Consider the following 21528-nt stretch of genomic DNA (forward strand, 5'->3'; position numbering starts at 1 on the left):
AGAGCAATAGTGAGTGGTAACTTAGTAATCTTTTGAAGACATTTAGTCTGGCATGTAGATCCCCAGGAAGTGAGTTCACCGAAAGTCCAAGAAAAAATGGGATTGTGAATCTGGAGCCAGGGTAATCCCAAGATAATGGGAAATTGCGGAGTGGAAATGACATCGAAACAAATTGTCTCAGAATGAAGTATTCCTACGGTGAGGATTAAGGGTTGAGTAGAAAACTGAATGTATCCAGAACCCAAAGGATCTCCACTGACCGTAGAGACTGAAATGGAATACTCCTTCTTTAGTAAGGGTATAGAATGAGTAGAAACAAATGTAGAGTCAATGAACACACCTCCAGCACCAGAATCAATTAGAGCTTGGGTATAGATCTTCTTATGTCCAATTAGAAGAGTTACTGGAACAAAGAGTTTCTTGTATAGGGAATGATCACTATTTTGGCTTAACTCAGTTCCCTGGACTAGAGTTAAGCCCTGGCTTTTACTGGCCTAGTAGGACAATCCCTTAATAAATGTCCTTTAAGGCCACAGTACAGACATAAGCCAAGAGTCCGTCTTCTTAAGCGTTCAGTCTCAGTTAATTTTATACTTCCTACTTCCATGGGTTCAGCCTGATCAGTAGTAGGAGAGGCTGGAGTGACTGGATTAGAAAAACGAGGAGCTAAACGAAAAGGAGTTCGAGTGGAAGTCCTCTGTGTTCTATCTTTTTCTTGTTGGCGTTCACGAAACCTGGCGTCGAGACTGATACAGAGATTTATTAAGGCTTCTAAGGACTCTGGAAGTTCACGATACACCAATTCATCCTTGAGACGCTCAGAAAGTCCTTTACGGAAAGCGGCTCTGAGTGCTTCCTGATTCCAAGTGGTTTCAGAGGCAAGGGTGCGGAACTCAATTGCATATTGAGAGACTGGTTGATTTCCTTGACGTAAATCCAGGAGAGTTGCTTCAGCAGCGGATGACCTTCCAGGTTTATCGAATACGTTTGAGAATGTAGATAGAAATGTATCAACATCCAACAGTATAGGATCATTCTTTTCTAGCAAAGGTGACACCCAAGCCAAGGCTTTTCCTTTCATTAAGGAAATAAGAAACGTGATTCTAGAAGAGGCAGTAGCAAAGAGAGTAGGGCTATTTCGGAAATGAAGACGGCATTGATTCAAAAAGCCTCTACATTCTTCAGGATTCCCATCATATTTATCCGGAAGAGGAATCCTGGGACTTAGTTGTACCTGAGACTGATTGTTAGGAATCGGAGGAGGTAATGCCTCAATCGGATTTGGATTGGGATTAGGATTGGGAGGTGCGGTAGCAACCAAATTTTGTAATAGAGCAGTAATTTGATCAAGTTTAGTGTCCAGAGACTGCAAGTGAGTGGCATGAGAACCCAAGAGCTGTCCCTGGTGAGCCACGGCCATAGATAATTCAGTGGGGTCCATTTTTATGGCCCGTTTGTAATGTCAGCCGCTCAGGAATCAATCCGGGATGTAACCCAACTGCTAGCGTGAATTGAAAGCACACGCTAGCACACTGAGAAATATCCAGGACGTGACCCACTCAGGAAGCAGATTAGAAGATAACAAAATGAATACTGTTCCAGAATGCAGGAAAGCCACAAAAGATAAAACGTCCCTTTAAGTAGTACAAAGAACAAAAAGGAAATGCTCTTCCTTGAAGCTTCTGGAAAAGGTCCTCTTTAGCTGGCTAGTAAAACAAAGGAAAAGTTCTCTTTTGCAGCTTGTAAAAGTATAATGTCCCTTTAAGCAGGTTTATAACAAACAGAAAGGCAAAGTTCTCTTTTGCAGCTTGTAAAAGTAAATGTCCCTTTTAAGCAGGTGTATAACAAACAGAAAGGCAAAGTTCTCTTTTGCAGCTTGTAAAAGTAAATGTCCCTTTTAAGCAGGTGTATAACAAACAGAAAGGCAAAGTTCTCTTTTGCAGCTTGTAAAAGTAAATGTCCCTTTTAAGCAGGTGTATAACAAACAGAAAGGCAAAGTTCTCTTTTGCAGCTTGTAAAAGTAAATGTCCCTTTTAAGCAGGTGTTGTTTAACAAAGAATAGGTTTAAAGGTAAAGGCCAAAGCAAGGTCAGGCAGGCAGAAGTCGGCATCCAAATATCAGCAAAAGGTATAGGCAAAAGACAGGGTCAGACAAGCAGAAGTCGGCATCAAAGTATCAGCAAAAGGGTAATAGCTACAGGCAAGGTCAGGCAGGCAGAAGTCAATGTCCAAATAGCAGCAAGTAGGGATTAGGCAAGAGGCTTGGTCAGGCAGGCAGAAGTCGGTACACAGAAGAACAAAACTGATATGGTACTCACAATTCAGGGATACAACAAACGGGCCCAGATTCAGATCTCCCGCCGAGATTTAAAGGGCAGAGCGTAACCGTCATCAGAGGGGTGTGAGAGAAAGCGTCATGTTGCTAAGCAACATGACGTCAGAGACACAGAGGAGTTCCGGGAGCCGCGGCGACACGGCGATGAACGGAAGCGCTCATGACATTAGATAAGGCTTGGATACATTTAGACAGGCAAATATTTACATTAAACAATGTAGGGACTACGGCTTGGATACATCCAACCAGTAGGCCAAAGCAAATCTCAAAGTACCTTATAACCTCAGAAACGCTGGCGGTATGGGACAAGACTTTAGCAACAAGTACACACATCTCCTCTAGGAACTCCCCTCTCACACCGATTATAGAAAATCCAGATCTTCCATACTGGAGGCTGGGTTTTCGCAGCAAACGCCCCTACAGTCTCGGTATAGGGACCATGCACTTCCTTAAAGAACAGAACACAATTAAAACGCAAGACCAAATGGCTCAGGTCCACGGGGAAATATTTTCCGCGTGGCTCAATTTTAACAGACTTATCCATTACATCTCCCATCATAAAAATAGGGACGACTTAGGCAGAGAACCCACAGCTTTTGAGAGTCTTTGCACCCTCCCAAACACACCGAGACATCTCATTTCCATCTTATACAAAATAATTTCCTCTGACGCTGATTCACCACTCCCTACTTACACTTTCGCTTGGAATAAGGAGTTACCCCAAGAAATAGAGGGCGATACATGGCTGAGGGCCTTCGAGCTTATGAAACGCTCCTCGGTCTCTGCTAAGGTACAGGAGATAAACTTTAAGCTCTTAAGCCGCTGGTATCTTACCCCGGTCAGGCTCCACAGAATTTTCATCTCGCTGAGCAGCTCCTGCTGGAGAGGCTGCGGCGAAGAAGGCTCACTGTCACACATATGGTGGTCATGTCCCAAGTTAGGTAACTACTGGACAAAAATCTTTCCCTTCATGTCTGACGTTCTCAACATTCAAATCTCAAACACCATGGAAAGTATACTGTTTTGCTCCCTACCAATTATCAAAGAACCGGCCAAATTAGCCCTTATGTTGATAATGATTACAGGAGCAAAAAAACTTATACCTAAAAAATGGAAAACCCAATCAGTCCCAACAATGGAAGAATGGAATAGGGAGGTCCTGGACCTCATTTCTCTAGAAAGATACCATTATCTCAAAATAAATAAACTTGATACCCATGAGATGATCCAGGCAATCTGGAACAGTACTATTTGAGAGGTGGAGGAGGGAGGGAGGAGGGCTTTATGTTCCTTCTTCTTCCACTCCCCCTTTTTTTTTTTTTTTTTTTTTTTTTCTACTTCCTTCTATCTTCCCCTTTTCTATGCCCACTCTGGAGCTCTCACTAGTGGAATGTTGTCTCCTTTAGGTATACTGCTGCACGTGAAGCTGAGAAATCATAGGTTCCACAAAAAACTATGTGTGAAGCTTATTTTATTTAATCCTTAAAAGCAAGACAAACTGTATAAAATGAAAAAGTAAAAGAGAGCAATATATATGTATGTATTGGTTTACCTAATTACATGTTATTTCATGATGTAATGATGGCATGATTGTGAATATTGTAAACCGGTGATTCAATCAATAAAGCTCTTTTGAAACAAAACAAAAAAAAAAAACCCTAAGTCTAACCCCCAAATATCTACTCACCGTTCCTGAAGTCCGATGGAGATGCTCTTCTTCCAGGCGGCGACATCTTAATCCAGCGCGGAGGTGACCGCTGAACAAGACGGGCGACCGAGGAGCCATCCAGCGTGGAGGATCCTCTTTATGCGATCGTCCGCTGCATACTGAAGATTGAATGCAAGGTACCCTTTTTTTATTGGAGTGCCGTTGCATTCCTATTGGTTGTAAAATTCAAATCAGCCAGTAGGATAAGAGCGGCTTAAATCCTATTGGCTGATTTGAACAGCCAATAGGATTTAAGCAGCTCTCATCCTATTGGCTGATTTGAATTTTTCACCCAATAAGAATGCAATGGTACCCCAATATAAAAGGGGTACCTTGCATTCAATCTGCAGTGTGCAGCGGACGATCGCATGAAGAGGATCATCCACGCTGGATGGCTCTGCGGTCACCGGTCCTGTTCCACGGTCACCTCCGCTCTGCACCGCCTTCGCCCTGGATGAAGATAGAAGAGATCCCCGCGCAGGATGAGTACCTATTTGGGGGTTAGACTTAGTTTTTTTTTTTAGTTTTTTTTGTGTTTTTTTTTTTTGTAGATTAGGGCTTTTTTTATTTTAATGGGCGAAAAAGAGCTGAATGCCATATTAAGGGCAATGCCCATACAAATGCCCCTTTAGGGGCAATAGGTAGCTTAGGTTGTTTTTACACTTAGGTTCTGTATTTTGGGGGATTGGTTGCATGGGGGTGTTTACTTTTAGGGGGAACTTTGTAATTACTTTATGTAAAAGAGCTGTTTAACTTAGGGCAATGATCTACAAAAGGCCCCTTTAAGGGCTATTGGTAGTTTATTGATAGGTTAGGGGGCATTTTTATTTTGGGGTGGCTTTTTTGTTTTTATTAAATTAGGTTTAATTTTTATTATTTTGGATAATTTTGTTGATTAGTTTTTGTAATCTTACACCTAGATTACGAGTTTTGCGCTAGAGGCTGTGCGGTGCTAACGAGCAGTTTATGCTCACCGCTAACTTACAGACAGCGCTGGTATTACGAGTTTTTACAAACCAGACAAGAAGTGAGAGTTGAGCAAAATTTTGCTCCTTACCGCATTCCAATACCAGCGCTGCTTACGTTAGCGCTGAGCTGGTGTAACGTGCTCGTGCATGATTTCCCCATAGGAATCAACAGGGAGAGACAGCTGAAAAAAAGTCTAACACCTGCAAAAAAGCAGCGTAAAACTCCTTAACCCAGTCCCATTGATTCCTATGGGGAAATACATTTTATGTCTACACCTAACACCCTAACATGAACCCCAAGTCTAAACACCCCTAATATTACACTTATTAACCCCTAATCTGCCGCCCCTGACATCGCCAACACCTACATTATAATTATTAACCCCTAATCTGCCGCTCCGGACACCACCGCCACCTACATTATATTTATGAACCCCTAATCTGCTGCCTCCAACATCGCTGACACCTACATTATATTTATTAACCCCTACTCTGCTGCCCCCAATGTCGCCGCCACCTACCTACACTTATTAACCCCTAATCTGCCGCCCCCAACGTCGCTGCCACTATAATAAACATATTAACCCCTAAACCACTGCACTCCCGCCTCACAAACATTAGTTAAATATTATTAACTCCTAATCTGCCGGCCCTAACATCGCTGCCACCTACCTACATTTATTAACCCCTAATCTGCCGCCCCCAACTTCGCCGCCACTATATTAAAGTTATTAACCCCTAAACCTAAGTCTAAACCTAACACCCCCTAACTTAAATATAATTAAAAGAAATCAAAATAAATATTCCTATCATTAATTAAATTATTCCTATTTAAAACGAAATACTTACCTATAAAATAAACCCTAAGCTAGCTACAATATAGCTAATAGTTACATTGTATCTAGTTTAGGATTTATATTTATTTTACAGGCAAGTTTGTATTTATTTTAACTAGGTAGAATAGTTACTAAATAGTTATTAACTATTTACTAGCTACCTAGCTAACATAAACACAAAAGTACCTGTAAAATAAAACCTAACCTACGTTACAATTACACCTAACACTACACTATAGGATTGGATCAGCCAATAGGATTGAACTTCAATCCTATTGGCTGATTGCATCAGCCAATAGGATTTTTTCTACCTTAATTCCGATTGGCTGATAGAATTCTATCAGCCAATCGGAATTGAAGGGACGCCATCTTGGATGACGTCATTTAAAGGAACCTCCATTCAGTGTTAGCCGTCGGAAGGAAGAGGATGCTCCGCGTCTGATGTCTTGAAGATGGACCCGCTCCGCGTTGGATGGAGATAGAAGATGCCGTCTGGATGAAGACTTCTGCCCGTCTGGAGGACCACTTCGCCCGGCTTGGATGAAGACTTCTCCTGGCTTCGTTGAGGACTTCGGCCCGGTTGGATGAAGACTTCTCCCGGTAAGGTGATCTTCAAGGGGTTAGTGTTAGGTTTTTTTAAGGGGGTTATTGGGAGGGTTTTAGAGTAGGCTTGGTTTTGTGGGTGGTGGGTTTTAATATTGGGGGATTTGTAATTTTTTTACAGGTAAAAGAGTTAATTACTTTGGGGCAATGCCCCGCAAAAGGCCTTTTTAAGGGCTATTTGTAATTTAGTGTAGGGTAGTGCTTTTTTTTATTTTGGGGGGGCTTTTTTATTTTGTTAGGGGGATTAGATTAGGTGTAATTAGTTTAAAAATCTTGTAATTTGTTTATTATTTTCTGTAATTTAGTGTTTGTTTTTTTTGTACTTTAGCTAATTTTATTTAATTGTATTTAATTTAGGGAATTTATTTAATTGTAGTGTAGGTGTTAGTGTAACTTAGGTTAGGTTTTATTTTACAGGTAAATTTGTATTTATTTTAGCTAGGTAGTTAGTAAATAGGTAATAACTATTTAGTAACTATTCTACCTAGTTAAAATAAATACAAACTTGCTTGTAAAATAAAAATAAACCCTAAGCTAGCTACAATGTAACTATTAGTTATATTGTAGCTATCTTAGGGTTTATTTTATAGGTAAGTATTTAGTTTTAAATAGGAATAATTTAGTTAATGATAGTAATTTTTATTTAGATTTATTTTAATTATATTTACGTTAGGGGGTGTTAGGGTTAGACTTAGATTTAGGGGTTAATAAATTTAGTATAGTGGCGGCGACGTTGGGGCGGCAGATTAGGGGTTAAAAAATGTAGGTAGGCATTGGAGATGTTAGGGACGGCAGATTAGGGGTTAATAATATTTAACTAATGTTTTCTAGGTGGGAGTGCGGCAGTTTAGGGGTTAATATATTTAATATAGTGGCGGCGATGTTAGGTTCGGCAGATTAGGGGTTAAAATTTTTATTTTAGTGTTTGCGATGCGGAAGGGCCTCGGTTTAGGGGTTAATAGGTAGTTTATGGGTGTTAGTGTACTTTTTAGCACTTTAGTTAAGAGTTTTATGCTACGGCGTTGTAGTGTAAAACCTTTAACTACTGACTTTAAAATGCGGTACCAGTGTTGACAGGAGAGGGTCTACTGCTCACTTTTGGTCAGACTCGTAATACTGGCGCTATGCAAGTTCCATTGAAAAAAAGAGGATACCTATTTAATAGCTATTGTACCTGGTTAAAATAAATGCAAAGTTACCTGTAAAATAAATATTAATCCTAAAATAGCTACAATATAATTATAATTTATATTGTAGCTATATTAGGGTTTATTTTACAGGTAAGTATTTAGCTTTAAATAGGAATAATTTATTTAATAAGAGTTAATTTATTTCGTTAGAATAAAATTATATTTAACTTAGGGGGGTGTTAGGGTTAGACTTAGCTTTAGGGGTTAATACATTTATTAGAGTAGCGGCGAGGTCCGGTCAGCAGATTAGGGGTTAATACTTGAAGTTAGGTGTCAGCGATGTTAGGGAGGGCAGATTAGGGGTTAATACTATTTATTATAGGGTTAGTGAGGCGGATTAGGGGTTAATACATTTATTATAGCGGCGGCGAGGTCCGGTCGGCAGATTAGGGGTTAATAATTGTAGGTAGGTGGCGGCGACGTTGGGGGCGGCAGATTAGGGGGTAATAAATATAATATAGGGGTCGGCGGTGTTAGGGGCAGCAGATTAGGGGTTCATAGGGATAACGTAGGTTGCGGCGGTGTACGGAGCGGCAGATTAGGGGTTAAAAAAAATATGCAGGTGTCAGCGATAGCGGGGGTTAATAAGTGTAAGGTTAGGGGTATTTAGACTCGGGGTACATGTTAGGGTGTTAGGTGCAGACGTAGGAAGTGTTTCCCCCTAGGAAACAATGGGGCTGCGTTAGGAGCTGAACGCTGCTTTTTTGCAGGTGTTAGGTTTTTTTTCAGCTCAAAATGCCCCATTGTTTTCTATGGGGGAATCGTGCACGTTTTTGAAGCAGGCCGCTTCTGTAAGTTTTTGGAGCCTAACGCTGCCATTCTGTGAACTCTAAATACCAGCGGTATTTAAAAGGTGCGGGGGGGGGGGGAAAGCCAGCGCTAGCTACGCGGGTCGTTACCGACAAAACTCTAAATCTAGCCGTTAGTGTTGGCGATGTGGGTGGGCGGCAGATTAGGGGTTAATAGATTTATTTAGTGTTGGCAATGTGGGTGGGCGGTGGAATAGGGGTTAATAGGTTTAATATAGTATTTGCGATGCAGGTATGGCGGTTTAGGGGTTAATAGGTAGTTTATGGGTGTTAGTGAACTTTATAACATTTTAGTTATGTTTTGTGAAACATTTTTGTTTCGCAAAATCCTTAACTACTTGTCTAAGATCATGGAATGGATCAGGGCGGTATAGGCTATAACGCAAACATTTTAGCCGGACCGCACAACATGTAATACAGCGGTATAAAAATCCTGCACTCAAAAAACATTTTTTGAGTGCGGAATGGAGAGTTGCATTACAGGCTAAAATGCTTGCGGTATAGCTATACCGTCGCGACTTGTAATACGGGAGACCTGCCATTCCATGCGCAATGGCCAATTTTTCAGTGGTATAGCTGTACCGCACAAAACCGCAAAACTTGTAATCTTGCTGATTGTTTTTTTCCACTAAAATGTTTTGTTATATTAAACGTGCATATTTTCTTTCTTTTTAAATAGCTTTTGTGTCTTCATACATATTCCTAAAAACAAATTACTTAGACGCTAACAGAAAATAGTGAAAAAAAACTAAAATTTTTATAGAGTTAACTTATAAGAAGAGTTGAAAAAATAATGAAGCATTATTATAGGGAATTACATTTTTAGTTAATGCCCTTTTATATTTTTTTTTAAATGGAAATAGTTTATATTTACTTTTCTTTACCACTGTGAAAATCTATCTTTAAATGCTAAAATTAAGTTCTCCAGTATTTTTTTTTCAAATGAGTATTAATTCTTATCTGAGTTCTAATTTATTAGATATGAAGTAATCAGCTCTTAACCAAGTTAAAGACCTTACTTCGGATTAGATTTGAGCTCTAGTGGCCTGCAGATCTCATATTGTGATTGCATACTTGTTAATTATTTTATCAGTGCGTGATTATAATTTAGCATAATTATATTTACATACTGGAGATTCTATAAATATATTGTCATACTACAGTGTTTTTAGTAACACTTTTTTCCCCATTTACTGCTTTCCTTGGAATGTATTAATATATTAGCTTCCATTCTTTTTATTTTACATTGGCTATTTAAAGGGACAGTCAGCATAACACCTTTACTATCCACTCCCCAGCTTTGCACAACTAACACTCAGCTAGATTACGAGGCGTGCGTTATGACTCCAATATCATCGTTATGGGCCATAACGCTTCATTTTCCCTAACACTGCTATTACAAGTTTCCGTAGCACCACAAATATCCACATCTACGCTCAAATACCTAATGCTCACCCATACCCAGTAGTTAATGATATACCGATAACAAAAACATCCACGAATCACTTCAAAAAGATTACACAAAGTATACCTACACTCATACAAACACTCTACAATATTCAATTTTTAATAAAAAATTTGTAATCTGAAAATATAACGGATCAAAGTTACGAGATCTCGGGTGTTTGGAAAAAAAAAAAGCACACAAAACCATTTTACATTGACTTACATAGACATACGGGAACATACACTCATTTAGCTACATCTGACTACAAATATCATCACATATATACACAAATCGATACATACAAACAATATACAGCACATTACCTTACCTACACAAAACATTAGTTTATTATGAAATTAACACGATTTAGCTACTTTTACATAGAAGTACATAACGTCACTCACTTTACGCTCAACACAAGGGTTGGGTTTTTTTTCTTCTTCAAATTTGTCGCCTCCATTGACTTCTATGGGGAATACGTGCTTGTGCATGCGAACGGCAGATTTCCCTAACGCACGCAAAATGTTTAGACTTTAAAACTCGTAATAGCAGCGTTAGAATTGTGGCGCTAATTCATTCATTCTTGTGTTAGTCCCGCTATGACAAATAGATCAAGAAATAGACTATTTCACACTGGAGTTATGGGTTTTACTTGTGTGAACATCACTACAACATCAAATTATTTTACAAAATTACATTACATCAACTATAAATCACAAACAATTCTATCATCAACAAAATGAAATCGCTTTCAAGAATTAAATCATATTTAAACGGACAGAAAAAATAATTTTTAAGATTTCATTATTCACAAACAGTAGGCAATTGTAAACACTTGTCTCATTTACGTCTATTATTATTATTATCAGGTATTTGTAGAGCGCCAACAGATTCCGCAGCACTGCATAGTCATTCAAAAAAAGAGATATAAACAATGAACACATTTACACCATACAACTATATTGGAAGGTTGTTTAACATTGGATTTTCTCTCAGAATCATGAAGCAGAAATTATGGATTTAGTGTCCCTTTAACATCACAATTTACTCATAATATACCATTAGGAATTACGTACAATAATAACATATCATTAGAAAATATTAGAGTTGTCGCTTTTTTGGAAGGAACAACAATGCTATACTGCTTTATATAAATCAGAATATGTGGGAGGGAATCACAATACATACATAGATGTACATAACACACATCACACAACAACAAAACACACATTTATCTTTTTAAACAGCACACAATAAGAATGTTGCAAACTACAACAACAGAACGCAGATTTGCAAACTAGACAGGCACGTTGCTAATATGATGACATCATTCTAAGCTTCAACCATACAGATTACAGCATTAGGACTGTACAGCCCCTTTCAGCAGTTTCTCACTCAATACTACATATACGTAAACGAGAGGGTTCGAATATCTTCATTATTATTGCGATTTCAATGGGACACGTAAAATATTGACATCTCAACAATCACTTATATATACAATATTATAGATGTCACCTGTTACTTTATTATTTGGCAAAAATATTGCAGCAACATTTATAGATCAGATTCTATGCCATGTCTATGCACATTATACACAAGTATGCACTTTCAATCATGATAGCATGGACTTGTGGTTTTTACTATAAGATCACGTTTACTAAGTATTTGTTACGCATATGAACAAACATCACGAAGGTGCACAGTATATGTTACATTTTACACTTTCACATTACGATTCATTGGGGAGAAAATACATTTCTGCAAACACTCGAAATTCCACCAACTTTGAAAGCATTCATGCCGCTCAGATACAATCAAGTGGATACAATCAGCAATCATTACGTACACGCTACCTTTGGACATATTGCACTATAAATCCCCCAAACTCCATGGCTAAAGCGTCCCTTTTTTATCGACATTGTATCAAATCGTTTTTGTGTTTTTGCATACCTTGTTACTCCTTGTGTGTTTGCTCTGCTGTTTAGCTTTGCGCTGCTTGGCTTTGCAAATATGGATGATCCCCAGTTAGTTGGTGCAGGTGCTGTTGTACGAGTTGTGTACAACAGATCCAGGCATGCTCAGCATCTCCAAGAAAGGCATAGGGAAGGTCTGATTAGAAGTCCTCGTGTTGAAAGGGTGAGGCCCACCTTGGATAACATGAGCAACTTTGAGGTTTATGACAAGTATAGGCTCAATTGAGAGCAACTCATTGGTCTTTACGAAGTATTTAAACCTCATCTGGAGCCACATAAACGTATGCGGACTGCAATCCCTGGCATGACCAAGATGCTAAGTTGCATGCATGTCCTGGCCTCCGGAAGTTTTCAATCCGGAGAGGAGTACATGCATGGGTTGTCTCAGGGTACCTTCTCTGTGGTTTTTAACAATTTTCTGGATGCCATGGTATGAGTTTGTAAGATTTACATAGGATTCCCTCAAATTGATGGAGATTGGAGGAACCTGAAGAGGGAATTATTTGCAATAGCTCAAATGCCCAATGTGTTGGGAGCAATAGATTGCACGCACATTGCGCTGCGTGCTCCAGCAGATGACCAGCCCTTCCGAAAATGCAAACACTTTCATAGTCTCAACGTGCAGTTCGTTTGTGATGCACAGATGCAGATTATGAATGTGTGCGCAAATTTCGGTGGGGTTTGTCATGATGCCCATATCCTCAGGCAGTCCTCATTCTGGCAGCAGTTTGAGGGCAGACAGTTTCCCGATGGGTGGCTCGTTGGTGAGTACTTGTGCCCATCATGGTTCAGAAATTAGACAATTGCCACTGTAATGTTCAAAAACAGTTGTGTTTGTGTAATGTGCAAAATGTGCATCTATAGGATGCGCTTTAACCATTTAATTGGCTCTTTCAGCAAATGTCTAGTTTTAGCTCCAAACAGATATGTAGCAGGTCACAGCTTAAATGGGCAGCTATAGGATGCGATTTAACCATTCATTTCTCTTTCAGCAAATGTCTAGTTTTAGCTCCAAACAGATATGTAGCATGTCATAGCTTAAATGGGCAGTTATAGGATGCAATTTAACCATTCATTTCTCTTTCAGCAAATGTCTAGTTTTTGCGAAAAACGCATATGTAGCATGTCCTAGATTAAATGTGCAGATATAGGATGCAATTTAACCATTTATTTGTCTCTTCCTGCAAATATATAGTTTTAGCTCCAAACAGATATGTAGCAGGTCCTAGCTTAAATATGCAGATATAGGATGCGATTTAACCATTTATTTCTTTTTCAGCAAATGTCTATTTTTGCGAAAAACGCATATATAGCATGTCCTAGCTTAAATGTGCAGATATTGTATGCGATTTAACCATTTATTTCTCTTTCAGCAAATGTCTATTTTCTGCGAAAAACGCATATGTAGCATGTCCTAGCTTAAATGTGCAGATATAGGATGCTCTTGAACCGTTTAATTGTCTCTTTCAGCAAATGTCTAGTTTAGACGATTTTCGTGTACACAAATGCATTGTATCTTATTGAAATGTAATTTAATACAATCAATTTTACGATATTTGCAATATTGACTTTTTGTCATATTCATTATTTATAGGTGATTCAGGTTACATGAGCCGGCCTTGGCTCATTACGTAGTTGCGTAACCCAGCAGACGAGGCCCAGAAGCGCCACAATTGGGTGCACAAGCGGACTAGGGCTGTAGTGAAGCGGATGTTTGGGCTCCTCAAAATGCGCTTAAGATGCCAGGACAGGTCTGGAGGAGCCCTCCAATACAGCCCTAGGAAGTTGGTGAAGATCGTTATAGCCTGCAGCATCATTCATAACATAGTTCAGCGGGCTGGGATGCTGCAGGCCATCCAGGCACCCAGAGCCCTCCTCCAAGATGAGGAGGATGACCCAGTTCTAAAGGGGCCATTCCTGGACGAGGGGCTCAGTGTCACAACATCATCAACCGCAACTTCAGATGGTAAATACTATAAGTTATATAAGAGCATTGCAAATATGTGAGACTTTTAGGAAAATAAAAGTATATACGCTCGCCATATTCAGCATTGCACCAGCAGCTCACAAGAGCTGCTGGTGCAATGCCACCCCCTGCAGACTCGCGGCCAATGGGCCGCTAGCAGGGGGTGTCAATCAACCCGATCGTACTTGATCGGGTTGATTTTCGGCGATGTCTGTCCGCCTGCTCAGAGCAAGCGGACAGGTTAAGGAGCAGCAGTCTTTGTGACCGCTGATTTATAACTGCTGTTTCTGGCGAGCCTGAAGGCTCGCCAGAAACACGGGGCATCAAGCTCCATTCAGAGCTTGAAACATATGCCCCAATGTATGGACTGGGGGGGGGATTTTGCACAATGATCCATCATATGGCATACAATTAGTTTCAATGTATTATTTAGTTTAGACATTATTAGATTTTTAGATAGTCAGAAAGGGATACTCTGAAGCACACAGTATTGCCAAAGTTATACATCAGAGGTTAAGTCTGCACAATGTATCTGATTAGGCTTCACACTTGATTGATAGAACATAACACGAAAGACGATACATACGCTTAGTAAGCTATTGATTCAAATAGTTAGGGGGTGCAGAACTATGTCACACATTTTATTACTAATTTTATTTACTTTATTTTCCATTAGGAAGATGACTTAATCTACAGACTGAAAGTGAAGAATACCAATGTGATCATGTCTGTGGCATTTTTAATCAACTGTGGTGACTTTGAAAAACATACAAAGACACGTTCACATGGTAAGTGGACACAATTCTCAGGAACAAGCCTGGGGATACAGGATTTATTTTACAGGAAACACTTATGATTCCTCCTTTTTTTTAAGATGGTATTTCACAATCCTCTATATGGAAAATGATGAATAGGACACATAATGAAGATAAACTGATATTTTGAATAGAATTGCCTTTCAAAGACCATACATCCAGGTTAGTTTGCACAATGCATGCTATTTAAAAATCATAGGAGTAATAATGTTCAAATAATTCATAATATATACATGTCCTATTTTAGAATAATTTTATTTTATATACATTACCCCTACTTTGTGCTAGAGAGGACTCGGATTGTGATCAATCAGACAAATAAAGGGGATACATTATATAGTTGACATTTAGTTATATTATTATTTGAAGGGACATGAAATATTACATTCAATTATGTCCCTCATACAATAGAATAATTAGGAATCTTTGTTCAAAATTTGATATTCAACTCTTGATTAGACAATTTAATGTGATTCATTTCAAATTAATGTGTAGATAGATGGATAGATCTAGATCTCCAGTCTGAACCTGGCTTTAATATCAAGACAAAATACATGTTAGAGCATAGACAGAAGATTTACAATTATTGTATTTACAGAAAATTTGGTTAGTCATGTGTTTATTAAATAACCTAATTGACTTCAGATTTTAATATTTTTTTTCTTTCTTTCTTACAGATTTTCATTTTTGCTGAATTCCAAAATTAATTGATTTTTTTCCCCAATAAATTTCGTTACATATTATATATTTTTATATTTTATTTATTGAAATGCATATTATTTTATATATCTCAATCCCAGTAAGCTAATAAGAAATACATCCTTCTAATATTATGACATGTAAACAAAATATTATTCCCATGACTGTTAAAATATCTATTTTACAGGGGGCGGAGCAAGCTTGGGCTCTGAACGGTCGCACTTCACTTCAGCTCTGCTGAAATTGTTAATAAATTTTCTTAAATTTACCGTCAGCCCATTACAAATCTACTTTATGAACATCACTAAATCTTAGCAAGGAGTAGATAGCCCTTGGGACGTCGAGCAATAGTTGTGCAGTGTGGAGATCAGCTGAATATCGGCCTGTCTAGTGACCAGACTATCCAGAAGCTGCTGTCTTCTCTCCCACGTGGAAGTTCCAGAACATGGCTTTTGATTGGGAAATAAGTGTAAAAAATTTGCTTTGTGCCCACTTTCAGAGATTGGAGCATGAGTTAACCCTGGCATACACATCTATCTGTGGCAACCTGTCTTCCAAAAAAATCCAGCACCACCTCCCACCACGCAAGTCCTCGCAAACTGTACCTAAAGAGCCTCAGACTGCCGCAGGAGGATCACTGCGCCCGACACAGACACTTAGAGCTTTTGGTTGGCCTGTTACAGATCCATGCAGCTGCGCAAGTGATCTTACATCCCCACATGTTATTTTGGCCCATGGTGCGGCGGTGCAGGAGGGGACTCAACAAATATGGTCATGGTCTAACTGCGCAATGGGAGGAAGCATGTCTGACCGCTTACCAGTTAACAAGGTGAGACCTGAGGTTTGTGTGAACCTGCTGATGCCTGGACTGAGTAGAATATCCCGGGTGGGGCCTCAGCATATGCCGTTTATGTGCGATCTCTTTAAAGCCTGCAAACTACGTAGAGGGACCTGCAGATCTCCAAATTATGTCTTTCCTGCCTAAGGTTACACAGAGGGAGCTGCTGGACGAGAGAGAAATTTCTGTAGAGATGAGGCTACGCAGAATGTCACTTTTTATCTCATGGGGCCTTAGGCTGGGTACACTGGAAAATGTAAGTTGGCCTCCACAGCAAAGCAGCCAGGATGAAAGATGGACAGTTGGTAAAATTGACTCCTTCAGGGGGACTCGTACCGGAGATTTAGAACTTGCCGCAAGTATTAGATTTAGAACTTGCCGCAAGTAAACTGACTCATGCTACAAACTTTATTTTTATCCACAGTTCTGTTTGGAACTCTCTTTGTTATAACCCTTTGTGCTAATAATGTGTGATGCAGTTTGAATGTCCTAGCGGTCCTTTGACCTTATTATTGCTTCACTTCTAAGTTGATATAGGTTTTATTCTCCCCATGATTGTACTTGTGTTTGTATGGGTATACAGTCCCACTTAGCGCACTTACGTGGTCATAGAGACTCCCCCACAGAACCTTCATTGGTTATAACTTGCTACCTTAGGCCATAGTTGTACTCGCCTTGTTCAGAGCCACTTAGAAATAGCAGGGCAGGGAATTCCCTTATTACTTAGCAAGCTATATATAGCATGTAGTGTTAGCAAACCACAGCCTTACGCTACAGATCATAAAAGCAGGCACCATTCAGTAAGTCACTTTCCATAGATGCCCTGACCCTTATAATGTCTAAGCAGCTCCAAGTTAAATGTTTTGCATACAATTACTGTTTTATGTGCATGATGTTGTACCATGATTTTGAGTGTTTCCAGTATGTTTTCCCTCATGATACATACTTCCTGCCCTGCCCTTTATAATGTTTCCACAGCTCCAAGTTGAATATTTTCTATGTAATTACTGTTTTATTTGCAAGCTGTTTTACCTTAATTCTAAGTGTATACAATGTGTGCCACAGCCAGAATTACTCAGTGGCTTTTGCTAGTGGGGTTGTCTTATTTCTGGATGTATACAAAGTACATCCTCTTCCCAAAATAGCATTTTCACATATATGGACATATTTCTCCTCATAGCCTATACCTACTGATATTGTGACTTCCTCACAGAGCTTAAAGCGGCTATAGTACATTTGGAAGAGGGTATAGTACTTCACTTAGTCTAAGTTTAAGTTGCACATGCAGGTTAGTGGTTTTTGTAACACTGCTTTTGTTATAACAGATTCTCATGTCACACAATCAGGTACAGTTTATCTCTACCCTTACCAGATTGCTCTATAAAATGTCCTAAAAAGTCCTAAGATTGTCCTTTATTATAAGCAGTTCTCTCATGTCAGGGTAGCACCTAAGCTCCGGCTACTATCAATCAGCACAGCAGATCTACCGATGCTCAAAGTGGCTGAATATCACTGGTACCTTGTTAAGTCGCATTTGTGGCTGGGTGGAAAGTCTATAGAGTTTTACATATAACTATTTGACTATAGACACCTATATTTTTGAGTATGTTTGTCTCCACCTATATGATGCGTCTGTTGTCGGGTGTAAGGGCCCACACCCAGGCAATAAGTCCCCTCAGTACTACGACAGATATACTTAGGATCACACAAGACTAACATAGTACACGCTATATTTTGCTGTCTAGGCGACTGGTGTCTCACTGTGTAGAGGCTACCTTGATTAGGACACACACCTTCAGCAAATAAACCTTAGCTCCCATACCCACTTTCCTCATTAGACGCAACTTGAAGCAAATAGCAGCCCTTCATAGTCTAAATGCCACTATATATTAAGTGTTTAGATCACTAGCTAATTTAATGGGTAATCATATATTTCTTAGTTACTGCTTGTTCCTATGTACTACATGTTTTGACAATTCGCTCCTTTGAAAGCTTCTATTATCCTGCACATTGTATATTATAGTTCGAACCTATCATCTGAATACGTGACGGTTAATGATTGCTCACTATGCCTGTTTCTGGGTGTTCAACATAGCCCAGGTGATTGTTTACTAATCTAGGTCCTATACCATGTTTAAAAAATTGTTTATATTACAGATATGTACCAGACTAGATAAATGTTTAACAGCAATGTGGGGCTGACTGTGAGCACGTGTGTAAATAATTATGTTACTGTTAAATGAGCTAAACTAGAGCAAGTTTGACTATATTGCCTTACCGTAGCTATAACTCTATGGTCATAACCACACTGTGAGGTACAACATCAATTCAATACCCCAGGTATGCTTCTGATGCAGGCTGGCCCTGCATCAACATTCCCACTATTTGGGATCTACATACTTGCAACACTCTTAATGCAACATTTCTATTATATGTAGCTAATCTATGTTTACTTCTCTCCTGGTTATCCACACGCTCATGAGACCTTACTTAGAGACATGCTAAGTTTTGCCTACCTAGTTTAAACAACCACCTACAGTAGTTGGCCCAATTGCAACCCATTTTATGTGCATCTGTTTGGCATATTCAGAAGACAAGCAGACGTCTCTTGTCTGCTTCTCATAGGTAACTCATCATCTCCTACCCCCCCCACCCCACATAATATGCCTCTTTTAGTAGGAGGACTGAATACACGGTTTTCTCGCATATACCACATCTTATTTACCCTCTTTACTAGCAAAATCTTGCAGTTTATCATTATATTCAGCTTTATTTCTCTTTTAACCTATGCAAGATTGTCCAAATATATATATACTGTATATATGTTCACGTAATAATATTATCCCTTTAACACTTAACTTAACATACACACTACTCACATAAGCATGCAATAAAATTATATAAAACCGAGGTTTACTAATGAGATCCATAAGTGGTCTCCTTTGTTTGCACATGCCTTCTTTTATCTTAATGCTTGTGATGGTCCAAGAGTGGCCTAGGATATTATTTAGAAGGCATCTAAATGTTTGGCATTCTATGTATCTCATGTTTGCATGATATGTAAATTGTTATACTTACGGGGGTTTTTTTCTGTGTTTATCTTCTCACTCTTGTAACGCTAAACCTTACTGTATGTGACATGCAATGCAAGAACCTATCTTTATGATTAATGTATGCCTTTAAATATACCTCAATAAAAATTATTAATAAAAAAAAAAAATATATCTATTTTACAAGCACATGACTGATATCAAATATACGATTTTGTTTTAATTTATTAAATGAAAAAAATATCAACACAGCTTAACCAGATAATGAGTGTTAAAGTCTTGTATCTTACAAAAGTTAAGGTGGAGTTAGATACAGCCATCTAAGATTTGTTTGTGTGATTTAGAGATGTCAAAATCATAAAATGTTTATGACGAGGATATGCAGTATAAAGTCTACATACCAACTTTGGTAATTTCTCTTTTAAGAAATGAAAATGTTCAACTTGTCACATTCAAGTGACAGTGTAGTTTAATGTTATATTTACATTATAATATCTCTAATCTTTCTTGGGTACCAACAAACATTATTAAACAAAATATAGCTTATTTATTAGGGTTTCATTATTTGAAAGTTAACCTAGGTAGATTAAATTATCTTTAAAGAAAACATGATTGTTAACTTTTTCTTTTCACATTTATAAAACGCTGCTTTTTTACTACCTCTGGTATTACGAGTCTTGCAGGTTTAGGGTCACCGCACACTTCTTTGGCCTTACCGCAAAACGACTTACGTAAACTTTGTAAAGTCTTTTTTCTATGGGACTTCCATAGCGCCGGTATTACAAGTGTGTCCTGGGAGGCCAGAAAGTGAGCGGTACACCCTACCCCGTCAAGAGTCCTAACACATTTAAAAGTCAGTAGTTATGAGTTTTATGGTACAACGCTGTAACATAAAACTCATAACTAAAGTGCTAAAAAGTACACTAACACCCATAAACTACCTATTAACCCCTAAACCAAGGCCCCCCCGCATCGCAAACACTATATTAAACATTTTAAACCCTAATCTGCCACACCGCCGCTACCTATATTATATGTATAAACCCCTAATCTGCTGCCCCCAACATCACCAACACCTACATACTATTTATTAACCCCTAATCTGCCGCCCCCAATGTCGCCGCAACCTACCTACATTTATTAACCCCTAATCTGCCGCCCCCAACGTCGCCGCCACTATACTAAATGTATTAACCCCTAAATCTAAGTCTAACCCTAACACCCCCTAACTTAAATATAATTACAATAAATCTAAATAAAATTACAATCATTAACTAAATTATTCCTATTTAAAACTAAATACTTACCTATAAAATAAACCCTTAGCTAGCTACAATATAACTAATAGTGACATTGTAGCTAGCTTAGGGTTTATTTTTATTTTACAGGCAAGTTTGTATTTATTTTAACTAGGTAGAATAGTTATTAAATAGTTATTAAAGGGACAGTCTACACGAGAATTTTTATTGTTTTAAAAGATAGATAATCCCTTTATTACCCATTCCCCAGTTTTGCAAAACCAACACAGTTATATTAATATACTTTTAACCTCTGTGATTATCTTGTATCTAAGCCTCTGCAAACTGCCCCTTTTTTCAGTTCTTTTGACAGACTTGCAGTCTAGCCAATCAGAAACTGCTCCCAGATAACTTCTCGTGCACGAACACAGTATTATCTATATGAAATACGTGAACTAACACCCTCTAGTGGTGAAAAACTGTTAAAATGCAATCTGAAAGAGGTGGGCTTCAAGGTCTAAGAAATTAGCATATGAACCTCCTAGGTTAAGCTTTCAACTAAAAATACCAAGAGAACAAAGCAAAATTGGTGATAAAAGTAAATTGGAGAATTGTTTAAAATTACATGCTCTATCTGAATCATGAAAGTTTATTTTGGCCTAGACTGTCCCTTTAACTATTTAATAACTACCTAGCTAAAATAAATACACATTTACCTGTAAAATAAAACTTAACCTACAATATAATTGAATAAATTAACTAAATTAAATACAGTTACCTAAAATTAAATTAAAGTACAAAAAACAAAAACACTAAATTACAGAAAATAATAAATAAATTACAGATATTTAAACTAATTACACCTAATCTAATAGCCCTATTATAATAAAAAAGCCCCCACATTGTTCCAATCAGCCAATAGAATGCAAGCTCAATCCTATTGGCTGATTGGATCAGCCAATAGGATTGAACTTCAATCCTATTGGCTGATTGAATCAGCCAATAGGATTTTTTCTACCATAATTCCGATTGTCTGATAGAATTCTATCAG

The sequence above is a fragment of the Bombina bombina genome, chromosome 4 (assembly GCF_027579735.1).
Source record: "Bombina bombina isolate aBomBom1 chromosome 4, aBomBom1.pri, whole genome shotgun sequence".
Taxonomy (NCBI): Eukaryota; Metazoa; Chordata; class Amphibia; order Anura; family Bombinatoridae; genus Bombina; species Bombina bombina.